The sequence below is a fragment of the Scyliorhinus torazame genome, chromosome 19 (genome assembly GCF_047496885.1).
Source record: "Scyliorhinus torazame isolate Kashiwa2021f chromosome 19, sScyTor2.1, whole genome shotgun sequence".
In the NCBI taxonomy this organism is placed as follows: Eukaryota; Metazoa; Chordata; class Chondrichthyes; order Carcharhiniformes; family Scyliorhinidae; genus Scyliorhinus; species Scyliorhinus torazame.
This window is the reverse complement of record NC_092725.1, coordinates 40,231,780-40,258,088: the sequence shown is the minus strand read 5'-3', so window position 1 is coordinate 40,258,088 and position 26,309 is coordinate 40,231,780. Positions and strand designations below refer to the sequence as shown.

General features: G+C 54.1%; 1 protein-coding gene and 1 long non-coding RNA gene across 5 annotated transcripts in view; both read left to right on the top strand.

The window, feature by feature from the left end:
- Nucleotides 1-15,255, top strand: part of LOC140396096 (uncharacterized) — a 43,709-nt gene extending 28,454 nt beyond the window's left edge. Inside the window, exons 1-3 of one of the 2 annotated variants that reach the window (XR_011936448.1) lie at nucleotides 10,936-10,979; nucleotides 13,997-14,041; nucleotides 15,210-15,255. This is a non-coding gene — a long non-coding RNA (uncharacterized lncRNA). Of the gene's footprint in view, nucleotides 1-10,935; nucleotides 10,980-13,996; nucleotides 14,042-15,209 lie in introns of those variants that run through there. The other variant, XR_011936446.1, reaches the window with a different exon arrangement.
- Nucleotides 1-26,309, top strand: part of LOC140396095 (protein-methionine sulfoxide oxidase mical3a-like) — a 1,213,674-nt gene that overhangs the window by 671,622 nt on the left and 515,743 nt on the right. The gene's annotated exons all lie outside the window — the stretch shown is intronic.

Sequence of the window (26,309 nt, the reverse complement as noted above, 5' to 3'; positions counted from 1 at the left end):
AGAGTGATCCCTGTCCACAGTGACCCTGTGTACTGAGTGACCCCTGTCCACACGGACTCTGTGTACACCGTGACCCCTGTCCACACTGACCCTGTGTACAGAGTGACCCCTGTCCACACTGACCCTGTGCACAGAGTGACCCCTGTCCACACTGACCCTGTGTACAGAGTGACCCATGTCCACACTGACCCTATGTAACGAGTGACCGCTGTCCACGCTGACCCTGTGTACAGAGTGACCACTGTCCACACTGACCCTGTGTACAGAGTGACCCCTGTCCACACTGACCCTGTGTACAGAGTGACCCCTGTCCACACTGCCCCTGTGTACAGAGTGACCCCTGTCCACACTGACCCTGTGTACAGAGTGACCCCTGTCCACACTGACCCTGTGTACAGAGTGTCCACTGTCCACACTGACCCTGTGTACACAGTGACCCCTGTCCACACTGACCCTGTGTACAGAGTGACCCCTGTCCACACTGACCCTGTGTACAGTGTGACCCCTGTCCACACTGACCCTGTGTACAGAGTGTCCCGTGTCCACAGTGACCCTGTAGACAGACTGACCAGTCCACACTGACCCTGTGGACAGAGTGACCCCTGTCCACACTGACCCTGTGTACAGAGTGACCCCTCTCCACACTGACCCTGTGTACAGAGTGACCCCTGTCCACACTGACCCTGTGTACAGAGTGTCCACTGTCCACACTGACCCTGTGTACACAGTGACCCCTGTCCACACTGACCCGAATGTATAGAGTGACCCCTGTCCACACTGACCCTGTGTACAGAGTGACCCCTGTCCACACTGACCCTGTGTACAGAGTGACCCCTGTCCACACTGACCCTGTGTACAGAGTGACCCCCATCCACACTGATCCTGTGTACAGAGTGACCCCTGTCCACACTGACCCTATGTACAGAGTGACCCCTGTCCACACTGACCCTGTGTACAGAGTGACCCCTGTCCACACTGACCCTGTGTACAGAGTGACCCCTGTCCACACTGACCCTGTGTACAGGGTGACCCCTATCCACACTGACCCCGTGTACAGAGTGACCCCTGTCCACACTGACCCCGTGTACAGAGTGACCCCTGTCCACACTGACCCCATGTACAGAGTGACCCCGTCCACACTGACCCTGTGTACAGTGACCCCTGTCCACACTGACCCTGTGTACAGTGTGACCCCTGTCCACACCAACCGTGTGTACAGAGTGACCCCTGTCCACGCTGACCCCGTGTACAGAGTGACCCCTGTCCACACTGAACCCGTGTACAGAGTGACCCCTGTCCACACTGACCCTGTGTACAGAGTGACCCCTGTCCACACTGACCCTGTGTACAGGGTGACCCCTGTCCACACTGACCCCGTGTACAGAGTGACCCCTGTCCACACTGAGCCTGTGTACAGTGTGACCCCTGTCCACACTGACCCTGTGTACAGAGTGACCCCTATCCACACTGATTCTGTGTACAGAGTGACCCGGTCCACACTGACCCTGTGTACAGAGTGACCCCTGTCCACACTGACCCTGTGCACAGAGTGACCCCTGTCCACACTGACCCCGTGTACAGAGTGACCCCTGTCCACACTGACCCTGTGTCATGAGTGACCCCTGTCCACACTGACCCTGTGTACAGAGTGACCCCTGTCCACACTGACCCCGTGTACAGAGTGATCCCTGTCCACACTGACCCTGTGTACTGAGTGACCCCTGTCCACACTGACTCTGTGTACACCGTGACCCCTGTCCACACTGACCATGTGTACAGAGTGACCCCTGTCCACACTGACCCCGTGTACAGAGTGATCCCTGTCCACAGTGACCCTGTGTACTGAGTGACCCCTGTCCACACGGACTCTGTGTACACCGTGACCCCTGTCCACACTGACCCTGTGTACAGAGTGACCCCTGTCCACATTGACCCTGTAGACAGACTGACCTGTCCACACTGACCCTGTGTACAGAGTGACCCCTGTCCACACTGACCCTGTGTACAGAGCGACCCCTGTCCACACTGACCCTGTGTACATAGTGACCCCTGTCCACACTGACCCTGTGTACAGAGTGACCCCTGTCCACACTGACCCTGTGTACAGAGTGACATCTGTCCACACTGACCCTGTGTACAGAGTGACCCCTGTCCACACTGACCCTGTGTACAGAGTGACCCCTGTCCACACTGACCCTGTGTACAGTGTGACCCCTGTCCACACTGACCCTGTGTACAGAGTGTCCCGTGTCCACACTGACCCTGTAGACAGACTGACCTGTCCACACTGACCCTGTGTACACAATGACGCCTGTCCACACTGACCCCGTGTACAGAGTGACCCCTGTCCACACTGACCCTGTGTACAGAGTGACCCCTGTCCACACTGACCCTGTAGACAGACTGACCTGTCCACACTGACCCTGTGTACACAGTGACGCCTGTCCACACTGACCCCGTGTACAGAGTGACCCCTGTCCACACTGATTCTGTGTACAGAGTGACCCGGTCCACACTGACCCTGTGTACAGAGTGACCCCTGTCCACACTGACCCTGTGCACAGAGTGACCCCTGTCCACACTGACCCCGTGTACAGAGTGACCCCTGTCCACACTGACCCTGTGTACAGAGTGACCCCTGTCCACACTGAACCTGTGTACTGAGTGACCCCTGTCCACACTGACTCTGTGTACACCGTGACCCCTGTCCACACTGACACTGTGTACAGAGTGACCCCTGTCCACACTGACCCCGTGTACAGAGTGATCCCTGTCCACAGTGACCCTGTGTACTGAGTGACCCCTGTCCACACTGACTCTGTGTACACCGTGACCCCTGTCCACACTGACCCTGTGTACAGAGTGACCCCTGTCCACACTGACCCTGTGCACAGAGTGACCCCTGTCCACACTGACCCCGTGTACAGAGTGACCCCTGTCCACACTGACCCTGTGTCCAGAGTGACCCCTGTCCACACTGACCCTGTGTACAGAGTGACCCCTGTCCACACTGACCCCGTGTACAGAGTGATCCCTGTCCACACTGACCCTGTGTACTGAGTGACTCCTGTCCACACTGACTCTGTGTACACCGTGACCCCTGTCCACACTGACACTGTGTACAGAGTGACCCCTGTCCACACTGACCCCGTGTACAGAGTGATCCCTGTCCACAGTGACCCTGTGTACTGAGTGACCCCTGTCCACACTGACTCTGTGTACACCGTGACCCCTGTCCACACTGACCCTGTGTACAGAGTGACCCCTGTCCACATTGACCCTGTAGACAGACTGACCTGTCCACACTGACCCTGTGTACAGAGTGACCCCTGTCCACACTGACCCTGTGTACAGAGCGACCCCTGTCCACACTGACCCTGTGTACAGAGTGACCCCTGTCCACACTGACCCTGTGTACAGAGTGACCCCTGTCCACACTGACCCTGTGTACAGAGTGACCCCTGTCCACACTGACCCTGTGTACAGAGTGACCCCTGTCCACACTGACCCTGTGTACAGTGTGACCCCTGTCCACACTGACCCTGTGTACAGAGTGTCCCGTGTCCACACTGACCCTGTAGACAGACTGACCTGTCCACACTGACCCTGTGTACACAGTGACGCCTGTCCACACTGACCCCGTGTACAGAGTGACCCCTGTCCACACTGACCCTGTGTACAGAATGACCCCTGTCCACACTGACCCTGTGAAGAGAGTGACCCCTGTCCACACTGACCCTGTGTAGAGAGTGACCCCTGTTCACACTGACCCTGTGTACAGAGTGACCCCTGTCCACTCTGACCCTGTGTACAGAGTGACCCCTGTCCACACTGACCCTGTATACAGAGTGACCCCTGTCCACACTGACCCCGTGTACAGAGTGACTTCTGTCCACACTGACCCTGTGTACAGAGTGACCCCTGTCCACACTGACCCTGTGTACAGGGTGACCCCTGTCCACACTGACCCTGTGTACAGAGTGACCCCTGTCCACACTGACCCTGCATACAGAGTGACCCCTGTCCACACTGACCCTGTGTACAGAGTGACTTCTGTCCACACTGACACTGTGTACAGAGTGACCCCTGTCCACACTGACCCTGTGTACAGTGTGACCCCTGTCCACACTGAACCTGTGTACAGAGTGACTTCTGTCCACACTGACCCTGTGTACAGAGTGACTTCTGTCCACACTGACCCTGTGTACAGAGTGACCCCTGTCCACACTGACCCTGTGTACAGGGTGACCCCTGTCCACGCTGACCCTGTGTACAGAGTGACCCCTGTCCACACTGACCCTGTGTACAGAGTGACCCCTGTCCACACTGACCCTGTGTACAGAGTGACCCCTGTCTACAATGACCCTGGGTACAGAGTGACCCCTCTCCACTCTGATCCTGTGTACAGAGTGACCCCTGTCCACACTGACCCTGTGTACAGAGTGACCCCTGTCCACAATGACCCTGGGTACAGAGTGACCCCTCTCCACTCTGATCCTGTGTACAGGATGACCCATGTCCACACTGACCCTATGTAACGAGTGACCGCTGTCCATGCTGACCCTGTGTAGAGAGTGACCACTGTCCACACTGACCCTGTGTACAGAATGACCCCTGTCCACACTGACCCCGTGTATAGAGTGAGCCCTGTCCACACCCCGTGTACAGAGTGACCCCTGTCCACACTGACCCTGTGTACAGAGTGACCCCTGTCCACACTGACCCTGTGTACAGAGTGACCCCTGTCCACACTGACCCTGTGCACAGAGTGACCCCTGTCCACACTGACCCTGTGTACAGAGTGACCCATGTCCACACTGACCCTATGTAACGAGTGACCGCTGTCCACGCTGACCCTGTGTACAGAGTGACCACTGTCCACACTGACCCTGTGTACAGAGTGACCCCTGTCCACACTGCCCCTGTGTACAGAGTGACCCCTGTCCACACTGACCCTGCGTACAGAGTGACCCCTGTCCACACTGACCCTGTGTACAGAGTGTCCACTGTCCACACTGACCCTGTGTAGAGTGACCCCTGTCCACACTGACCCTGTGAACAGAGTGACCCCTGTCCACACTGACCCTGTGTACAGAGTGTCCACTGTCCACACTGACCCTGTGTAGAGTGACCCCTGTCCACACTGACTCTGTGTACACAGTGACCCCTGTCCACACTGACCCTGTGTACAGAGTGACCCCTGTCCACACTGACCCTGTGTACAGTGTGACCCCTGTCCACACTGACCCTGTGTACAGAGTGTCCCGTGTCCACAGTGACCCTGTAGACAGACTGACCAGTCCACACTGACCCTGTGGACAGAGTGACCCCTGTCCGCACTGACCCTGTGTACAGAGTGACCCCTCTCCACACTGACCCTGTGTACAGAGTGACCCCTGTCCACACTGACCCTGTGTACAGAGTGTCCTCTGTCCACACTGACCCTGTGTACACAGTGACCCCTGTCCACACTGACCCGAATGTATAGAGTGACCCCTGTCCACACTGACCCTGTGTACAGAGTGACCCCTGTCCACACTGACCCTGTGTACAGAGTGACCCCTGTCCACACTGACCCTGTGTACAGAGTGACCCATGTCCACACTGACCCTGTGTACAGAGTGACCCCTGTCCACACTGATCCTGTGTACAGAGTGATCCCTGTCCACACTGACCCTATGTACAGAGTGACCCCTGTCCACGCTGACCCTGTGTACAGAGTGACCCCTGTCCACACTGACCCTGTGTACAGAGTGACCCCTGTCCACACTGACCCTGTGTACAGGGTGACCCCTATCCACAGTGACCCCGTGTGCAGAGTGACCCCTGTCCACACTGACCCCGTGTACAGAGTGACCCCTGTCCACACTGACCCCATGTACAGAGTGACCCCGTCCACACTGACCCTGTGTACAGTGACCCCTGTCCACACTGACCCTGTGTACAGTGTGACCCCTGTCCATACCAACCCTGTGTACAGAGTGACCCCTGTCCACGCTGACCCCGTGTACAGAGTGACCCCTGTCCACACTGACCCTGTGTACAGGGTGACCCCTGTCCACACTGTCCCCGTGTACAGAGTGACCCCTGTCCACATTGACCCTGTAGACAGACTGACCTGTCCACACTGACCCTGTGTACAGAGTGACCCCTGTCCACACTGACCCTGTGTACAGAGCGACCCCTGTCCACACTGACCCTGTGTACAGAGTGACCCCTGTCCACACTGACCCTGTGTACAGAGTGACCCCTGTCCACACTGACCCTGTGTACAGAGTGACCCCTGTCCACACTGACCCTGTGTACAGAGTGACCCCTGTCCACACTGACCCTGTGTACAGTGTGACCCCTGTCCACACTGACCCTGTGTACAGAGTGTCCCGTGTCCACACTGACCCTGTAGACAGACTGACCTGTCCACACTGACCCTGTGTACACAGTGACGCCTGTCCACACTGACCCCGTGTACAGAGTGACCCCTGTCCACACTGACCCTGTGTACAGAATGACCCCTGTCCACACTGACCCTGTGAAGAGAGTGACCCCTGTCCACACTGACCCTGTGTAGAGAGTGACCCCTGTTCACACTGACCCTGTGTACAGAGTGACCCCTGTCCACTCTGACCCTGTGTACAGAGTGACCCCTGTCCACACTGACCCTGTATACAGAGTGACCCCTGTCCACACTGACCCCGTGTACAGAGTGACTTCTGTCCACACTGACCCTGTGTACAGAGTGACCCCTGTCCACACTGACCCTGTGTACAGGGTGACCCCTGTCCACACTGACCCTGTGTACAGAGTGACCCCTGTCCACACTGACCCTGCATACAGAGTGACCCCTGTCCACACTGACCCTGTGTACAGAGTGACTTCTGACCACACTGACACTGTGTACAGAGTGACCCCTGTCCACACTGACCCTGTGTACAGTGTGACCCCTGTCCACACTGAACCTGTGTACAGAGTGACTTCTGTCCACACTGACCCTGTGTACAGAGTGACTTCTGTCCACACTGACCCTGTGTACAGAGTGACCCCTGTCCACACTGACCCTGTGTACAGGGTGACCCCTGTCCACGCTGACCCTGTGTACAGAGTGACCCCTGTCCACACTGACCCTGTGTACAGAGTGACCCCTGTCCACACTGACCCTGTGTACAGAGTGACCCCTGTCTACAATGACCCTGGGTACAGAGTGACCCCTCTCCACTCTGATCCTGTGTACAGAGTGACCCCTGTCCACACTGACCCTGTGTACAGAGTGACCCCTGTCCACAATGACCCTGGGTACAGAGTGACCCCTCTCCACTCTGATCCTGTGTACAGGATGACCCATGTCCACACTGACCCTATGTAACGAGTGACCGCTGTCCATGCTGACCCTGTGTAGAGAGTGACCACTGTCCACACTGACCCTGTGTACAGAATGACCCCTGTCCACACTGACCCCGTGTATAGAGTGAGCCCTGTCCACACCCTGTGTACAGAGTGACCCCTGTCCACACTGACCCTGTGTACAGAGTGACCCCTGTCCACACTGACCCTGTGTACAGAGTGACCCCTGTCCACACTGACCGTGTGCACAGAGTGACCCCTGTCCACACTGACCCTGTGTACAGAGTGACCCATGTCCACACTGACCCTATGTAACGAGTGACCGCTGTCCACGCTGACCCTGTGTACAGAGTGACCACTGTCCACACTGACCCTGTGTACAGAGTGACCCCTGTCCACACTGCCCCTGTGTACAGAGTGACCCCTGTCCACACTGACCCTGCGTACAGAGTGACCCCTGTCCACACTGACCCTGTGTACAGAGTGTCCACTGTCCACACTGACCCTGTGTAGAGTGACCCCTGTCCACACTGACCCTGTGAACAGAGTGACCCCTGTCCACACTGACCCTGTGTACAGAGTGTCCACTGTCCACACTGACCCTGTGTAGAGTGACCCCTGTCCACACTGACTCTGTGTACACAGTGACCCCTGTCCACACTGACCCTGTGTACAGAGTGACCCCTGTCCACACTGACCCTGTGTACAGTGTGACCCCTGTCCACACTGACCCTGTGTACAGAGTGTCCCGTGTCCACAGTGACCCTGTAGACAGACTGACCAGTCCACACTGACCCTGTGGACAGAGTGACCCCTGTCCGCACTGACCCTGTGTACAGAGTGACCCCTCTCCACACTGACCCTGTGTACAGAGTGACCCCTGTCCACACTGACCCTGTGAACAGAGTGTCCTCTGTCCACACTGACCCTGTGTACACAGTGACCCCTGTCCACACTGACCCGAATGTATAGAGTGACCCCTGTCCACACTGACCCTGTGTACAGAGTGACCCCTGTCCACACTGACCCTGTGTACAGAGTGACCCCTGTCCACACTGACCCTGTGTACAGAGTGACCCATGTCCACACTGACCCTGTGTACAGAGTGACCCCTGTCCACACTGATCCTGTGTACAGAGTGATCCCTGTCCACACTGACCCTATGTACAGAGTGACCCCTGTCCACACTGACCCTGTGTACAGAGTGACCCCTGTCCACACTGACCCTGTGTACAGAGTGACCCCTGTCCACACTGACCCTGTGTACAGGGTGACCCCTATCCACAGTGACCCCGTGTGCAGAGTGACCCCTGTCCACACTGACCCCGTGTACAGAGTGACCCCTGTCCACACTGACCCCATGTACAGAGTGACCCCGTCCACACTGACCCTGTGTACAGTGACCCCTGTCCACACTGACCCTGTGTACAGTGTGACCCCTGTCCATACCAACCCTGTGTACAGAGTGACCCCTGTCCACGCTGACCCCGTGTACAGAGTGACCCCTGTCCACACTGACCCTGTGTACAGGGTGACCCCTGTCCACACTGTCCCCGTGTACAGAGTGACCCCTGTCCACACTGACCCCGTGTACCTATTGGCCCTTGTCCACACTCCCCAGCCCTCTTTCATTGTGTTTACTGTCTGTTCCTGTTTGAACTCTGACACCCTGTTAACTTTGACTGTGTGGTGACCTTTACTAAAGTATATCAGGTTTGAGTCCAAAATCTGACCCACACTTGATCCATGGCATTCAGTTGGCCTAACACACAGTAGTGATGATCCCAGGAACGTCGGGGAGCCATTTCACTTATACACATCGCAGAGAACGATCCCAGCAATTCTGATTGAATTGTTTTTATATTTTTCTATTTTAGGACAAATTTACATCTCAGCTGCAGACCAGGTTCCCAGTGAAAGAAGTGAGTTAATCGATCGTGTAGAGAGTGTAGGTACCGTACAGACCCTGAATACACAGTGACCCCTGTCCACACTGACCCTGTGTACAGAGTGACCCCTGTCCACACTGACCCTGTGTACAGAGTGTCCCGTGTCCACAGTGACCCTGTAGACAGACTGACCAGTCCACACTGACCCTGTGTACAGAGTGAACCCTGTCCACACTGACCCTGTGTACAGAGTGACCCCTGTCCACACTGACCCTGTGTACTGAGTGACCCCTGTCCACACTGACCCTGTGTACAGAGTGACCCCTGTCCATACTGACCCTGTGTACAGAGTGACCCATGTCCACACTGACCCTATGTACAGAGTGACCCCTGTCCACACTGCCCCTGTGTACAGAGTGACCCCTGTCCACACTGACCCTGTGTACAGAGTGACCCCTGTCCGCACTGACCCTGTGTACAGAGTGACCCCTGTCCACACTGACCCTGTGTACAGTGTGACCCCTGTCCACACTGACCCTGTGTACAGAGTGTCCCGTGTCCACAGTGACCCTGTAGACAGACTGACCAGTCCACACTGACCCTGTGTACAGTGTGACCCCTGTCCACACTGACCCTGTGTACAGAGTGACCCCTCTCCACACTGACCCTTTGTACAGAGTGACCCCTGTCCACACTGACCCTGTGTACAGAGTGTCCACTGTCCACACTGACCCTGTGTACACAGTGACCCCTGTCCACACTGACCCTGTGTACAGAGTGACCCCTGTCCACACTGACCCTGTGTACAGTGTGACCCCTGTCCACACTGACCCTGTGTACAGAGTGTCCCGTGTCCACAGTGACCCTGTAGACAGACTGACCAGTCCACACTGACCCTATGTACAGAGTGACCCCTGTCCACACTGACCCTGTGTACAGAGTGACCCCTCTCCACACTGACCCTGTGTACAGAGTGACCCCTGTCCACACTGACCCTGTGTACAGAGTGTCCACTGTCCACACTGACCCTGTGTACACAGTGACCCCTGTCCACACTGACCCCATGTACAGAGTGACCCCTGTCCACACTGACCCTGTGTACAGAGTGACCCCTGTCCACACTGACCCTGTGTACAGAGTGACCCCTGTCCACACTGACCCTGTGTACAGAGTGACCCCTGTCCACACTGACCCTGTGTACAGAGTGACCCATGTCCACACTGACCCTGTGTACAGAGTGACCCCCATCCACACTGATCCTGTGTACAGAGTGACCCCTGTCCACACTGACCCTGTGTACAGAGTGACCCCTGTCCACACTGACCCTGAGTTAAGAGTGACCACTGTCCACACTGACCCTGTGTACAGAGTGACCCCTGTCCACACTGACCCCGTGTACAGAGTGACCCCTGTCCACACTGACCCCGTGTACCTATTGGCCCTTGTCCACACTCCCCAGCCCTCTTTCATTGTGTTTACTGTCTGTTCCTGTTTGAACTCTGACACCCTGTTAACTTTGACTGTGTGGTGACCTTTACTAAAGTACATCAGGTTTGAGTCCAAAATCTGACCCACACTTGATCCATGGCATTCAGTTGGCCTAACACACAGTAGTGATGATCCCAGGAACGTCGGGGAGCCATTTCACATATACACATCGCAGAGAACGATCCCAGCAATTCTGATTGAATTGTTTTTATATTTTAGGACAAATTTACATCTCAGCTGCAGACCAGGTTCCCAGTGAAAGAAGTGAGTTAATCGATCGTGTAGAGAGTGTAGGTACCGTACAGACCCTGAATACACAGTGACCCCTGTCCACACTGACCCTGTATACAGAGTGACCCCTATCCACACTGACCCCGTGTACAGAGTGACTTCTGTCCACACTGACCCTGTGTACAGAGTGACCCCTGTCCGCACTGACCCTGTGTACAGAGTGACCCCTGTCCACATTGACCCTGTGTACAGAGTGACCCCTGTCCACACTGACCCTGTGTACAGAGTGACCCCTGTCCACACTGACCCTGTGTACAGAGTGACCCCTGTCCACACTGACCCTGTGTACCGAATGACCCCTGTCCAAACTGACCCTGTGTACAGAGTGACCCCTATCCACACTGACCCTGTGTCCAGAGTGACCCCTGTCCACACTGACCCTGTGTACAGAGTGACCCTGTGTACAGAGTGACCCCTGTCCACACTGACCCTGTGTACAGAGTGACCCCTGTCCACACTGACCCTGTGTACTGAGTGACCCCAGTCCACACTGACCCTGTGTACAGAGTGACCCCTGTCCACACTGACCCTTTGTACACAGTGACCCCTGTCCACACTGACCCTGTGTACAGAGTGACCCCTGCCCACGCTGACCCTGTGTACAGAGTGACCCCTGTCCACACTGACCCTGTGTACAGAGTGACCCCTGTCCGCACTGACCCTGTGCACAGAGTGACCCCTGTCCACACTGAGCCTCGGTACAGAGTGACGCCTGTCCACACTGACCCTGTGTACAGAGTGATCCCTGTCCACACTGACCCTGTGTACAGAGTGACCCCTGTCCACACTGACCCTGTGTACAGAGTGACCCCTGTCCACACTGACCCTGTGTACAGAGTGACCCCTGTCCACACTGACCATGTGTACAGAGTGACCCCTGTCCACGCTGACCCTGTGTACAGAGTGACCCCTGTCCACACTAACCCTGTATGCAGAGTGACCCTTCACCTCACCTTCCCTGTGTACCCATTGGCCCTAGTCCTCATTGCCACAGTCCTCTTAGACTGTGTTTACTGGCTGTCCTGGGTTGACGTCTGACACCCTGTTAACATTGACTGTGTGGTGTCCTTTACCACAGGATATCAAAGAACTGCGAACAATGCAGGCCCTTCGGCCCTCCGAGCCTGTACCAGCCACGATACCAACCTTGGCCAAAACCCTCAGCACTTCCTTGTGCCGTATCCCTCTATACCCATCCTGTCCATGTTTGTCAAGATGCCTTTTGAACACCATTAATGTATCTGCTTTCACAACCTCCCCTGGCAAGGTGTTCCAGGCACTCACCACCCTCTGTCTAAAAATACTGCCTCACACATCTCATCTAAACTTTGCCCCACGGACCTTAAACCTATGCCCCCTGGGGACTGACCCCTCCACCCTGGGAAAGAGTGCCTGCCCATCCACTCTATCCGTGCCCCTCATACTCTTGTAGACCTCTATCAGGTCACCCCTCAACCTCCGTCTTTCTAACGAAAACAGTCCGAGTCTAGTCAGCCTCTCCACATAGCTAACACCCTCCAGACCAGGCAACATCCTGGTAAACCTCCTCTGCACCCTCTCCAAAGCCTCCACATCCTTCTGGCAGTGTGGCGACCAGAATTGTGCACAGTATTCCAAATGCAGCCTTACCAAGGTTCTGTACACCTGGAGCATGACTTGCCAGTTTTTATACTCGATGCCCCGTCCAATGAAGGCAAGCATTCCGTATGCTTTTTTGACTACCCTGTCCACTTGTGTTGCCACCTTCAAAGATCTGTGGACCCGCACGCCCAGATCTCTCTGACTTTCTATATTCCGAAGAGTTTTGCCATTTACGGTATATTTCCCTTCTATGTTAGACCTACCAAAATGCATTACCTCATATTTGTGTGGATTAATCTCCATTTGCCATTTCTCTGCCCATGTCTCCAACCTATCTCTATCCTGCTGTATCCTCTGACAATCCTCAGCACTATCTGCCACTCCACCGTGAACCTGCTAATCAGACCGGCTACATTTTCGTCCTCAAACAACAGAGGTCCCAGCACCGATCCCTGTGGAACACCATTAGTGACAACCTTCCATTCAGAAAAACATTCTTCTACTGCTACCCTCAGCCTTCTGTGACCGAGCCAGTTCAGTATCCATCTCACCACCTCACCTCTGATCCCGTGTGACTTCACCTTTTCTACAGTCTGCCATGAGGAATGAGTCCAAAACCTGACCCACACTCCATCCATGGGATTAATAGAACATAGAACATAGAACGATACAGCGCAGTACAGGCCCTTCAGCCCACGATGTTGCACCGGAACAAAAGCCATCTAACCTACACCATGCCATTATCATCCATATGTTTATCCAATAAACTTTTAAATGCCCTCAATGTTGGCGAGTTCACTACTGTTGCAGGTAGGGCATTCCACGGCCTCACTACTCTTTGCGTAAAGAACCTACCTCTGACCTCTGTCCTATATCTATTACCCCTCCGTTTAAAGCTATGTCCCCTCGTGCCAGCCATTTCCATCCGTGGGAGAAGGCTCTCACTGTCCACCCTATCTAACCCCCTGATCATTTTGTATGCCTCTATTAAGTCTCCTCTTAACCTTCTTCTCTCTAACAAAAACAACCTCAAGTCCATCAGCCTTTCCTCATAAGATTTTCCCTCCATACCAGGCAACATCCTGGTAAATCTCCTCTGCACCCGCTCCAAAGCCTCCACGTCCTTCCTATAATGCGGTGACCAGAACTGTACGCAATACTCCAAATGTGGCCGTACCAGAGTTCTGTACAGCTGCAACATGACCTCCCGACTCCGGAACTCAATCCCTCTACCAATAAAGGCCAACACTCCATATGCCTTCTTCACAACCCTATCAACCTGGGTGGCAACTGACACACAGTGTAGTGATCATCCCAGGAACGTCGAGGAGCCATTTCATAGTTACACACATCGCAGAGAACGATCCCATTAATTCTGATTGAATTGTTTTTATATTTTTCTATTTTAGGACAAATTTGTATCTCGGCTGCAGACCAGGTTCCCAGTGAAAGAAGTGAGTTAATCGATCGTGTAGAGAGTGTAGGTACCGTACAGACCCTGAATACACAGTGACCCCGAATACACAGTGACCCCGGTCAACATTGACCCTGTGTACAGAGTGTCCCCTGTCCACACTGACCCTGTGTACAGAGTGTCCCCTGTCCACACTGACCCTGTGTACAGAGTGACCCCTGTCCAGAATTACCCTGTGTACAGAGTGACCCCTGTCCACACTGACCCTGTGTACAGAGTGACCCCTGTCCACACTGACCCTGTGTACAGAGTGACCCCTGTCCACACGGACCATGTGTACAGAGTGACCCCTGTCCACACTGACCCTGTGTACAGAGTGACCCCTGTCCACACTGACCCTGTGTACAGAGTGACCCCTGTCCACACTGACCCTGTGTACAGAGTGACCCCTGTCCACACTGACCCTGTGTACAGACTGATCCCTGTCCACACTGACCCTGTGTACAGAGTGACCCCTGTCCACACTGACCCTGTGAACACCGTGGCCCCTGTCCACACTGACCCTGTGTACAGAGTGACCCCTGTCCACACTGACTCTGTGTACAGAGTGACCCCTGTCCACACTGACCCTGTGTACAGAGTGACCCCTGTCCATTTGACCCTGTGTACAGTGACCCTTGTCCACACTGACCCTGTGTACAGTGTGAGCCCTGTCCACACCGACCCTGTGTACAGAGTGACCCCTGTCCACACTGACCCCGTGTACACAGTGACCCCTGTCATCAATGACCCTGTGTACAGAGTGACCCCTGTCCACACTGACCCTCTGTATAGAGTGACCCCTGTCCTCATAAGATTTTCCCTCCATACCAGGCAACATCCTGGTAAATCTCCTCTGCACCCACTCCAAAGCCTCCACGTCCTTCCTATAATGCGGTGACCAGAACTGTACGCAATACTCCAAATGTGGCCGTACCAGAGTTCTGTACAGCTGCAACATGACCTCCCGACTCCGGAACTCAATCCCTCTACCAATAAAGGCCAACACTCCATATGCCTTCTTCACAACCCTATCAACCTGGGTGGCAACTGACACACAGTGTAGTGATCATCCCAGGAACGTCGAGGAGCCATTTCATAGTTACACACATCGCAGAGAACGATCCCATTAATTCTGATTGAATTGTTTTTATATTTTTCTATTTTAGGACAAATTTGTATCTCGGCTGCAGACCAGGTTCCCAGTGAAAGAAGTGAGTTAATCGATCGTGTAGAGAGTGTAGGTACCGTACAGACCCTGAATACACAGTGACCCCGAATACACAGTGACCCCGGTCAACATAAGCAACTGGGATCAAGTAGATCCCTTGAAGAGTATAGAGATTGTCGAAATAGAGTTAAGAGGGAAATCAGGAGGGCAAAAAGGGGACATGAAATTGCTTTGGCAAATAATGCAAGGGAGAATCCAAAGAGATTCTACAGATACATAAAGGGGAAAAGAGTAACTAGGGACAGAGTAGGGCCTCTTAAGGATCAACAAGGGCATTTATGTGCGGAGCCACAAGAGTTGGGTGAGATCCTGAATGAATATTTCTCATCGGTATTCACGGTGGAGAAAGGCATGGATGTTAGGAAACTAAGGGAAATAAATAGTGATGTCTTGAGAAGTGTGCATATTACAGAGGAGGAGGTGCTGGAAGTCTTAAAGCGCATCAAGGTAGATAAATCCCCGGGACCTGATGAAATGTATCCCAGGATGTTGTGGGAGGCTAGGGAGGAAATTGCGGGTCCCCTAACCGAGATATTTGAATCATCGGCAGCCACAGGTGAGGTGCCTGAAGATTGGAGAGTGGCGAATGTTGTGCCCTTGTTTAAGAAGGGCAGCAGGGAAAAGCCTGGGAACTACAGACCGGTGAGCCTAACGTCTGTAGTAGGTAAGTTGCTAGAAGGTATTCTGAGAGACAGGATCTACAAGCATTTAGAGAGGCAAGGACTGATTCGGGGCAGTCAGCATGGCTTTGTGCGTGGTAAATCATGTCTCACAAATTTGATTGAGTTTTTTGAGGGAGTGACCAAGAAGGTAGATGAGGGTAGTGCAGTAGACGTTGTCTACATGGACTTTAGCAAAGCCTTTGACAAGGTACCGCATGGTAGGTTGTTGCAGAAGGTTAAAGCTCACGGGATCCAGGGTGAGGTTGCCAATTGGATTCAAAATTGGCTGGACGACAGAAGGCAGAGGGTGGTTGTAGAGGGTTGTTTTTCAAACTGGAGGCCTGTGACCAGTGGTGTGCCTCAGGGATCGGTGCTGGGTCCACTGTTATTTGTGATTTATATTAATGATTTGGATGAGAATTTAGGAGGCATGGTTAGTAAGTTTGCAGATGACACCAAGATTGGTGGCACAGTGGATAGTGAAGAAGGTTATCTAGGATTGCAACGGGATCTTGATCAATTAGGCCAGTGGGCCGACGAATGGCAGATGGAGTTTAATTTAGATAAATGTGACGTGATGCATTTTGGCAGATCGAATCAGGCCAGGACCTACTCAGTTAATGGTATGGCGTTGGGGAGAGTTATAGAACAAAGAGATCTAGGAGTACAGGTTCATAGCTCCTTGAAGGTGGAGTCGCAGGTGGACAGGGTGGTGAAGAAGGCATTCGGCATGCTTGGTTTCATTGGTCAGAACATTGAATATAGGAGTTGGGACGTCTTGTTGAAGTTGTACAAGACATTGGTACGGCCACACTTGGAATACTGTGTGCAGTTCTGGTCACCCTATTATAGAAAGGATATTATTAAACTAGAAAGAGTGCAGAAAAGATTTACTAGGATGTTGCCGGGACTTGATGGTTTGAGTTATAAGGAGAGGCTGGATAGACTGGGACTTTTTTTCCCTGGAGCGTAGGAGGCTTAGGGGTGATCTTATAGAGGTCTATAAAATAATGAGGGGCATAGATAAGGTAGATAGTCAACATCTTTTCCCAAAGGTAGGGGAGTCTAAAACTAGAGGGCATAGGTTTAAGGTGAGAGGGGAGAGATTCAGAAGGGCCCAGAGGGGCAATTTCTTCACTCAGAGGGTAGTGAGTGTCTGGAATGGGCTGCCAGAGGTAGTAGTAGAAGCGGGTACAATTGTGTCTTTCAAAAAGCATTTAGATGGTTACATGGGTAAGATGGGTATAGAGGGTTATGGGCCAAGTGCGGGCAACTGGGACTAGCTTAATGGTAAAAAACTGGGCGGCATGGACTGGTTGGGCCGAAGGGCCTGTTTCCATGCTGTAAACTTCTATGATTCTATGATTCTATAACATTGACCCTGTGTACAGAGTGTCCCCTGTCCACACTGACCCTGTGTACAGAGTGTCCCCTGTCCACACTGACCCTGTGTACAGAGTGACCCCTGTCCAGAATTACCCTGTGTACAAAGAACAAAGAACAAAGAAATGTACAGCACAGGAACAGGCCCTTCGGCCCTCCAAGCCCGCGCCGACCATACTGCCCGACTAAACTACAATCTTCTACACTTCCTGGGTCCGTATCCTTCTATTCCCATCCTATTCATATATTTGTCAAGATGCCCCTTAAATGTCCCTATCGTCCCTGCCTCCACTACCTCCTCCGGTAGTGAGTTCCAGGCACCCACTACCCTCTGCGTAAAAAACTTGCCTCGTACATCTACTCTAAACTTTGCCCCTCTCACCTTAAACCTATGCCCCCTAGTAATTGACCCCTCTACCCTGGGGAAAAGCCTCTGACTATCCACTCTGTCTATGCCCTCATAATTTTGTATACCTCTATCAGGTCGCCCCTCAACCTCCTTCGTTCCAGTGAGAACAAACCGAGTTTATTCAATCGCTCCTCATAGCTTATGCCCTCCATACCAGGCAACATTCTGGTAAATCTCTTCTGCACCCTCTCTAAAGCCTCCACATCCTTCTGGTAGTGTGGCGACCAGAATTGAACACTATACTCCAAGTGTGGCCTAACTAAGGTTCTATACAGCTGCAACATGACTTGCCAATTCTTATACTCAATGCCCCGGCCAATGAAGGCAAGCATGCCGTATGCCTTCTTGACTACCTTCTCCACCTGTGTAGCCCCTTTCAGTGATCTGTGGACCTGTACTCCTAGAGTGACCCCTGTCCACACTGACCCTGTGTACAGAGTGACCCCTGTCCACACTGACCATCTGTACAGAGTGACCCCTGTCCACACTGACCCTGTGTACAGAGTGACCCCTGTCCACACTGACCCTGTGTACAGAGTGACCCCTGTCCACACTGACTCTGTGTACAGAGTGACCCCTGTCCACACTGACTCTGTGTCCAGAGTGACCTCTGTCCACACTGACTCTGTGTACAGAGTGACTTCTGTCCACGCTGACCCTGTGTACAGAGTGACCCCTGTCCACACTGACCCTGTGTAGAGTGACCCCTGTCCACACTGACTCTGTGTACAGAGTGACCCCTGTCCACACTGACTCTGTGTACAGAGTGACTTCTGTCCACACTGACCCCGTATACGGAGTGACCCCTGTCCACACTGACTCTGTGTACAGAGTGACCCCTGTCCACACTGACCCTGTGTACAGAGTGACCCCTGTCCACACTGACCCTGTGTACAGAGTGACCCCTGTCCACACTGACCCTGTGTACAGAGTGACCCCTGTCCCCACTGACTCTGTGTACAGAGTGACCCCTGTCCACACTGACCCTGTGTACAGAGTGACTTCTGTCCACACTGACTCTGTGTACAGAGTGACCCCTGTCCACACTGACTCTGTGTACAGAGTGACCCCTGTCCACACTGACTCTGTGTACAGAGTGACCCCTGTCCACACCGACCCTGTGTAGAGTGACCCCTGTCCACACTGACCCCGTGTACACAGTGACCCCTGTCATCAATGACCCTGTGTACAGAGTGACGCCTGTCCACACTGACCCTCTGTACAGAGTGACCCCTGTCCACACTGACCCTGTGTACAGAGTGACCCCTGTCCACACTGACCCTGTGTACAGAGTGACCCCTGTCCACACTGACTCTGTGTACAGAGTGACCCCTGTCCACACTGACTCTGTGTACAGAGTGACCTCTGTCCACACTGACTCTGTGTACAGAGTGACTTCTGTCCACGCTGACCCTGTGTACAGAGTGACCCCTGTGCACACTGACCCTGTGTAGAGTGACCCCTGTCCACACTGACTCTGTGTACACCGTGACCCCTGTCCACACTGACCCTGTGTACAGAGTGACCGCTGTCCACACTGACCCTGTGTACAGAGTGACTTCTGTCCACACTGACCCCGTATACGGAGTGACCCCTGTCCACACTGACTCTGTGTACAGAGTGACCCTGTCCACACTGACCCTGTGTACAGAATGACCCCTGTCCACACTGACCCTGTGTACAGAGTGACCCTTGTCCACACTGACCCTGTGTACAGAGTGACCCCTGTCCCCACTGACTCTGTGTACAGAGTGACCCCTGTCCACACTGACCCTGTGTACAGAGTGACTTCTGTCCACACTGACTCTGTGTACAGAGTGACCCCTGTCCACACTGACTCTGTGTACAGAGTGACCCCTGTCCACACTGACTCTGTGTACAGAGTGACCTCTGCCCCCACTGACCCTGTGTACAGAGTGACCCCTGTCCACACTGACCCTGTGTACAGAGTGACCCCTGTCCACACTGACCCTGTGTACAGAGTGACCTCTGCCCCCACTGACCCTGTGTACAGAGTGACCACTGTCCACACTGACCCTGTGTACAGAGTGACCCCAGTCCACACTGAATCTGTGTACAGAGTGACCGCTGTCCACACTGACCCTGTGTACAGATTGACCCCTGTCCACACTGACTCTGTGTACAGTGTGACCCCTGTCCACACTGACCCTGTGTACAGAGTGACCTCTGTCCACACTGACCCTGTGTACAGAGTGACCCCTGTCCACACTGACCCTGTGTACTGAGTGACCCCTGTCAACACTGACTTTGTGTACAGAGTGACCCCTGTCCACACTGACTCTGTGTACAGAGTGACACCTGTCCACACTGACCCTGTGTACAGAGTGACACCTGTCCACACTGACCCTGTGTACAGAGTGACCCCTGTCCACACTGATTCTGTGTACAGAGTGACCCCTGTCCACACTGACGCTGTGTACAGAGTGACCCCTGTCCACACTGTCTCTGTGTACAGACTGACCCCTGTCCACACTGACTCTGTGTACAGAGTGACCCCTGTCCACACTGACCTTGTGTACAGAGTGACTTCTGTCCACACTGAGCCCGTATGCAGAGTGACCCCTGTCCACACTGACTCTGTGTACAGAGTGACCCCTGTCCACACTGACTCTGTGTACAGAGTGACCCCTGCCCACACTGACCCTGTGTACACAGTGACCGCTGTCCACACTGACTCTGTGTACAGAGTGACCCCTGTCCACACTGACCCTGTGTACAGAGTGACCCCTGTCCACACTGACCCTGTGTACAGAGTGACCCCTGTCCACACTGACGCTGTGCACAAAGTGACCCCTGTCCACACTGACCCTGTGTACAGTGACCCCTGTCCACACTGACCCTGTGTACAGTGTGACCCCTGTCCACACCGACCCTGTGTACAGAGTGACCCCTGTCCACACTGACCCCGTGTACACAGTGACCCCTGTCCACACTAACCCTGTGTACAGAGTGACCCCTGTCCACACTGACCCTGTGTACAGAGTGACCCCTATCCACACTGACGCTGTGTACAGAGTGACCCCTGTCCACACTGACTCTGTGTACAGAGTGACCCCTGTCCACACTGACCCCGTGTACAGAGTGACCCCTGTCCACACTGACCCTGTGTACTGAGTGACCCCTGTCAACACTGACTTTGTGTACAGAGTGACCCCTGTCCATACTGACTCTGTGTACAGAGTGACACCTGTCCACACTGACCCTGTGTACAGAGTGACACCTGTCCACACTGATTCTGTGTACAGAGTGACCCCTGTCCACACTGATTCTGTGTACAGAGTGACCCCTGTCCACACTGACTCTGTGTACAGAGTGACCCCTGTCCACACTGACTCTGTGTACAGACTGGCCCCTGTCCACACTGACCCTGTGTACAGAGTGACCCCTGTCCACACTGACTCTGTGTACAGAGTGACCCCTGTCCACACTGACCTTGTGTACAGAGTGACTTCTGTCCACACTGAGCCCGTATACAGAGTGACCCCTGTCCACACTGACCCTGTGTACAGAGTGACCCCTGTCCACACTGACCATGTGTACAGAGTGACCCCTGTCTGCACTGACCCTGTGTACAGAGTGACCCCTGTCCACACTGACTCTGTGTACAGAGTGACCCCTGTCCACGCTGACCCTGTGTACAGAGTGACCCCTGTCCACACTGACCCTTTGTACAGAGTGACCCCTGTCCACACTGACTCTGTGTACAGTGTGACCCCTGTCCACACTGACCCTGTGTACAGAGTGACCTCTGTCCACACTGACCCTGTGTACAGAGTGACCCCTGTCCACACTGACCCTGTGTACTGAGTGACCCCTGTCCACACTGACTTTGTGTACAGAGTGACCCCTGTCCACACTGACCTTGTGTACAGAGTGACTTCTGTCCACACTGAGCCCGTATACAGAGTGACTCCTGTCCACACTGACTCTGTGCACAGAGTGACCCCTGCCCACACTGACCCTGTGTACACAGTGAACCCTGTCCACACTGACTCTGTGTACAGAGTGACCCCTGTCCACACTGACTCTGTGTACAGAGTGACCCCTGTCCACACTGACCCTGTGTACAGAGTGACCCCTGTCCACACTGACCCTGTGTACAAAGTGACCCCTGTCCACACTGACACTGTGCACAAAGTGACCCCTGTCCACACTGACCCTGTGTACAGTGACCCCTGTCCACACTGACCCTGTGTACAGTGTGACCCCTGTCCACACCGACCCTGTGTACAGAGTGACCCCTGTCCACACTGACCCCGTGTACACAGTGACCCCTGTCCACACTAACCCTGTGTACAGAGTGACCCCTGTCCACACTGACCCTGTGTACAGAGTGACCCCTATCCACACTGACGCTGTGTACAGAGTGACCCCTGTCCACACTGACTCTGTGTACAGAGTGACCCCTGTCCACACTGACCCCGTATACAGAGTGACCCCTGTCCACACTGCCCCTGTGTACAGAGTGACCCCTTTCCTCACTGACTCTGTGTACAGTGTGACCTCTGTCCACACTGACCCTGTGTACAGAGTGACCGCTGTCCACACTGACCCTGTGTACAGCTTGACCCCTGTCCACACTGACTCTGTGTACAGTGTGACCCCTGTCCACACTGACCCTGTGTACAGAGTGACCTCTGTCCACACTGACCCTGTGTACAGAGTGACCCCTGTCCACACTGACCCTGTGTACTGAGTGACCCCTGTCAACACTGACTTTGTGTACAGAGTGACCCCTGTCCACACTGACTCTGTGTACAGAGTGACACCTGTCCACACTGACCCTGTGTACAGAGTGACACCTGTCCACACTGACCCTGTGTACAGAGTGACCCCTGTCCACACTGATTCTGTGTACAGAGTGACCCCTGACCACACTGACTCTGTGTACAGAGTGACCCCTGTCCACACTGACTCTGTGTACAGACTGAACCCTGTCCACACTGACCCTGTGTACAGAGTGACCCCAGTCCACACTGACTCTGTGTACAGACTGACCCCTGTCCACACTGACTCTGTGTACAGAGTGACCCCTGTCCACACTGACCTTGTGTACAGAGTGACTTCTGTCCACACTGAGCCCGTATACAGAGTGACCCCTGTCCACACTGACTCTGTGTACAGAGTGACCCCTGCCCACACTGACCCTGTGTACAGAGTGACCCCTGTCCACACTGACCCTGTGTACAGAGTGACCCCTGTCCACACTGACCCTGTGTAGAGAGTGACCCCTGTCCACACTGACCCTGTGTACAGAGTGAACCCTGTCCATACTGACCCTGTGTACAGAGTGATCCCTGACCACCCTGACACTGTGTACAGAGTGACTTCTGTCCACGTTGCCTCTGTGTACAGAGTGACCCCTGTCCACACTGACCCTGTGTACAGAGTGACCCCTGTCCACACTGACTCTGTGGACAGAGTGACCTCTGTCCACACTGACCCTGTGTACAGAGTGACCCCTGTCCGCACTGACCCTGTCCACAGAGTGACCCCTGTCCACACTGACTCTGTGTACAGAGTGACCCCTGTCCACGCTGACCCTGTGTACAGAGTGATCCCTGTCCACACTGACCCTTTGTACAGAGTGACCCCTGTCCACACTGACTCTGTGTACAGAGTGACCTCTGTCCACACTGACTCTGTGTACAGAGTGACTTCTGTTCACGCTGACCCTGTGTACAGAGTGACCCCTCTCCACACTGACCCTGTGTACAGAGTCTCAGCTATCCACACTGACCCTGTGTACAGAATGACCCCTGTCCACACTGACCTTGTGTACAGAGTGACCCCTGTCCACACTGACCCTGTGTACAGAGTGACCCTTTCCACACTGACTCTATGTACAGAGTGACCCCTGTCCACACTGACCCTGTGTACAGAGTGACCCCTGTCCACACTGACCCTGTGTACAGAGTGACCTCTGTCCACAATGACTCTGTGTACAGAGTGACCTCTGTCCACACTGACTCTGTGTACAGAGTGACTTCTGTCCACGCTGACCCTGTGTGCAGAGTGACCCCTGTCGACACTGATCCTGTGTAGAGAGTGACCCCTGTCCACACTGACCCTTAGTACAGAGTGACCCCTGTCCACACTGACTCTGTGTACAGAGTGACCTCTGTCCACACTGACCCTGTGTACAGAGTGACCCCTGTCCACACTGACCCTGTGTACAGTGTGACCTCTGTCCACACTGACCCTGTTTACAGAGTGACTTCTGTCCACACTGACCCTGTGTACAGAGTGACCCCTGTCCACACTGACCCTGTGTACAGAGTGACCCCTGTCCACACTGACCCTGTTTACAGAGTGACCCCTATCCACACTGACGCTGTGTACAGAGTGACCCCTGTCCACACTGACTCTGTGTACAGAGTGACCCCTGTCCACACTGACCCTGTGTACAGAGTGCCCCTGTCCACACTGACCCTGTGTACAGAGTGACCCCTGTCCACACTGACCCTGTGTACAGAGTGACCCCTGTCCACACTGACCCTGTGTACAGAGTGACCCCTGTCCACACTGACCCTGTGTACACAGTGACCCCTATCCACACTGACTCAGTGTACAGAGTGACCCCTGTCCACACTGACTCTGTGTGCAGAGTGACCCCTGTCCACACTGACCCTGTGTACAGAGTGACCCCTATCCACACTGACGCTGTGTACAGAGTGACCCCTGTCCACACTGAATCTGTGTACAGAGTGACCCCTGTCCACACTGACCCCGTATCCAGAGTGACCCCTGTTCACACTGACTCTGTGTACAGATTGACCCCTGTCCACACTGACCCTGTGTACATAGTGACCCCAGTCCACACTGAATCTGTGTACAGTGTGACCTCTGTCCACACTGACCCTGTGTACAGAGTGACCCCTGTCCACATTGACCCTGTGTACAGAGTGACCCCTTTCCACACTGACTCTATGTACAGAGTGACCCCGGCCCACACTGACCCTGTGTACAGAGTGACCCCTGTCCACACTGACCCTGTGTACAGAGTGACCCCTGTCCACACTGACCCTGTGTACAGAGTGAACCCTGTCCATACAGACCCTGTGTAAAGAGTGATCCCTGACCACCCTGACACTGTGTACAGAGTGACTTCTGTCCACGTTGCCTCTGTGTACAGAGTGACCCCTGTCCACACTGACCCTGTGTACAGAGTGACCCCTGTCCACACTGACCCTGTGTACAGAGTGACCCCTGTCCACACTGACTCTGTGTACAGAGTGACCTCTGTCCACACTGATCCTGTGTACAGAGTGACCCCTGTCCGCACTGAACCTGTGTACAGAGTGACCCCTGTCCACACTGACTCTGTGGACAGAGTGACCCCTGTCCACCCTGACCCTGTGTACAGAGTGACTCCTGTCCACACTGACCCTTTGTACAGAGTGACCCCTGTCCACACTGACTCTGTGTACAGAGTGCCCTCTGTCCACACTGACTCTGTGTACAGAGTGCCCTCTGTCCACACTGACTCTGTGTACAGAGTGACTTCTGTTCACGCTGACCCTGTGTACAGAGTGACCCCTCTCCACACTGACCCTGTGTACAGAGTCTCAGCTATCCACACTGACCCTGTGTACAGAGTCTCAGCTATCCACACTGACCCTGTGTACAGATTGACCCCTGTCCACACTGACCCTGTGTACAGAGTGACCCCTTTCCACACTGACTCTATGTACAGAGTGACCCCTGTCCACACTGACCCTGTGTACAGAGTGACCCCTGTCCACACTGACCCTGTGTACAGAGTGACCTCTGTCCACAATGACTCTGTGTACAGAGTGACCTCTGTCCACACTGACTCTGTGTACAGAGTGACTTCTGTCCACGCTGACCCTGTGTGCAGAGTGACCCCTGTCGACACTGATCCTGTGTAGAGAGTGACCCCTGTCCACACTGACCCTGTGTACAGAGTGACCCCTGTCCACACTGACTCTGTGTACAGAGTGACCCCTGTCCACACTGACCCTGTGTACAGAGTGACCCCTGTCCACACTGACCCTGTGTACAGAGTGACCCCTGTCCACACTGACCCTGTGTACAGTGTGACCTCTGTCCACACTGACCCTGTTTACAGAGTGACTTCTGTCCACACTGACCCTGTGTACAGAGTGACCCCTGTCCACACTGACCCTGTGTACAGAGTGACCCCTGTCCACACTGACCCTGTTTACAGAGTGACCCCTATCCACACTGACGCTGTGTACAGAGTGACCGCTGACCACACTGACCCTGTATACAGAGTGAACCCTGTCCACACTGACTCTGTTCAGTGTGACCCCTGCCCACACTGACCCTGTGTACAGAATGACCTCTGTCCACACTGACCCTGTGTACAGAGTGACCCCTGTCCACACTGACCCTGTGTACTGAATGACCCCTGTCAACACTGACTTTGTGTACAGAGTGACCCCTGTCCACACTGACTCTGTGTACAGAGTGACCCCTGTCCACACTGACTCTGTGTACAGACTGACCCCTGTCCACACTGACTCTGTGTACAGAGTGACCCCTGTCCACACTGACCTTGTGTACAGAGTGACTTCTG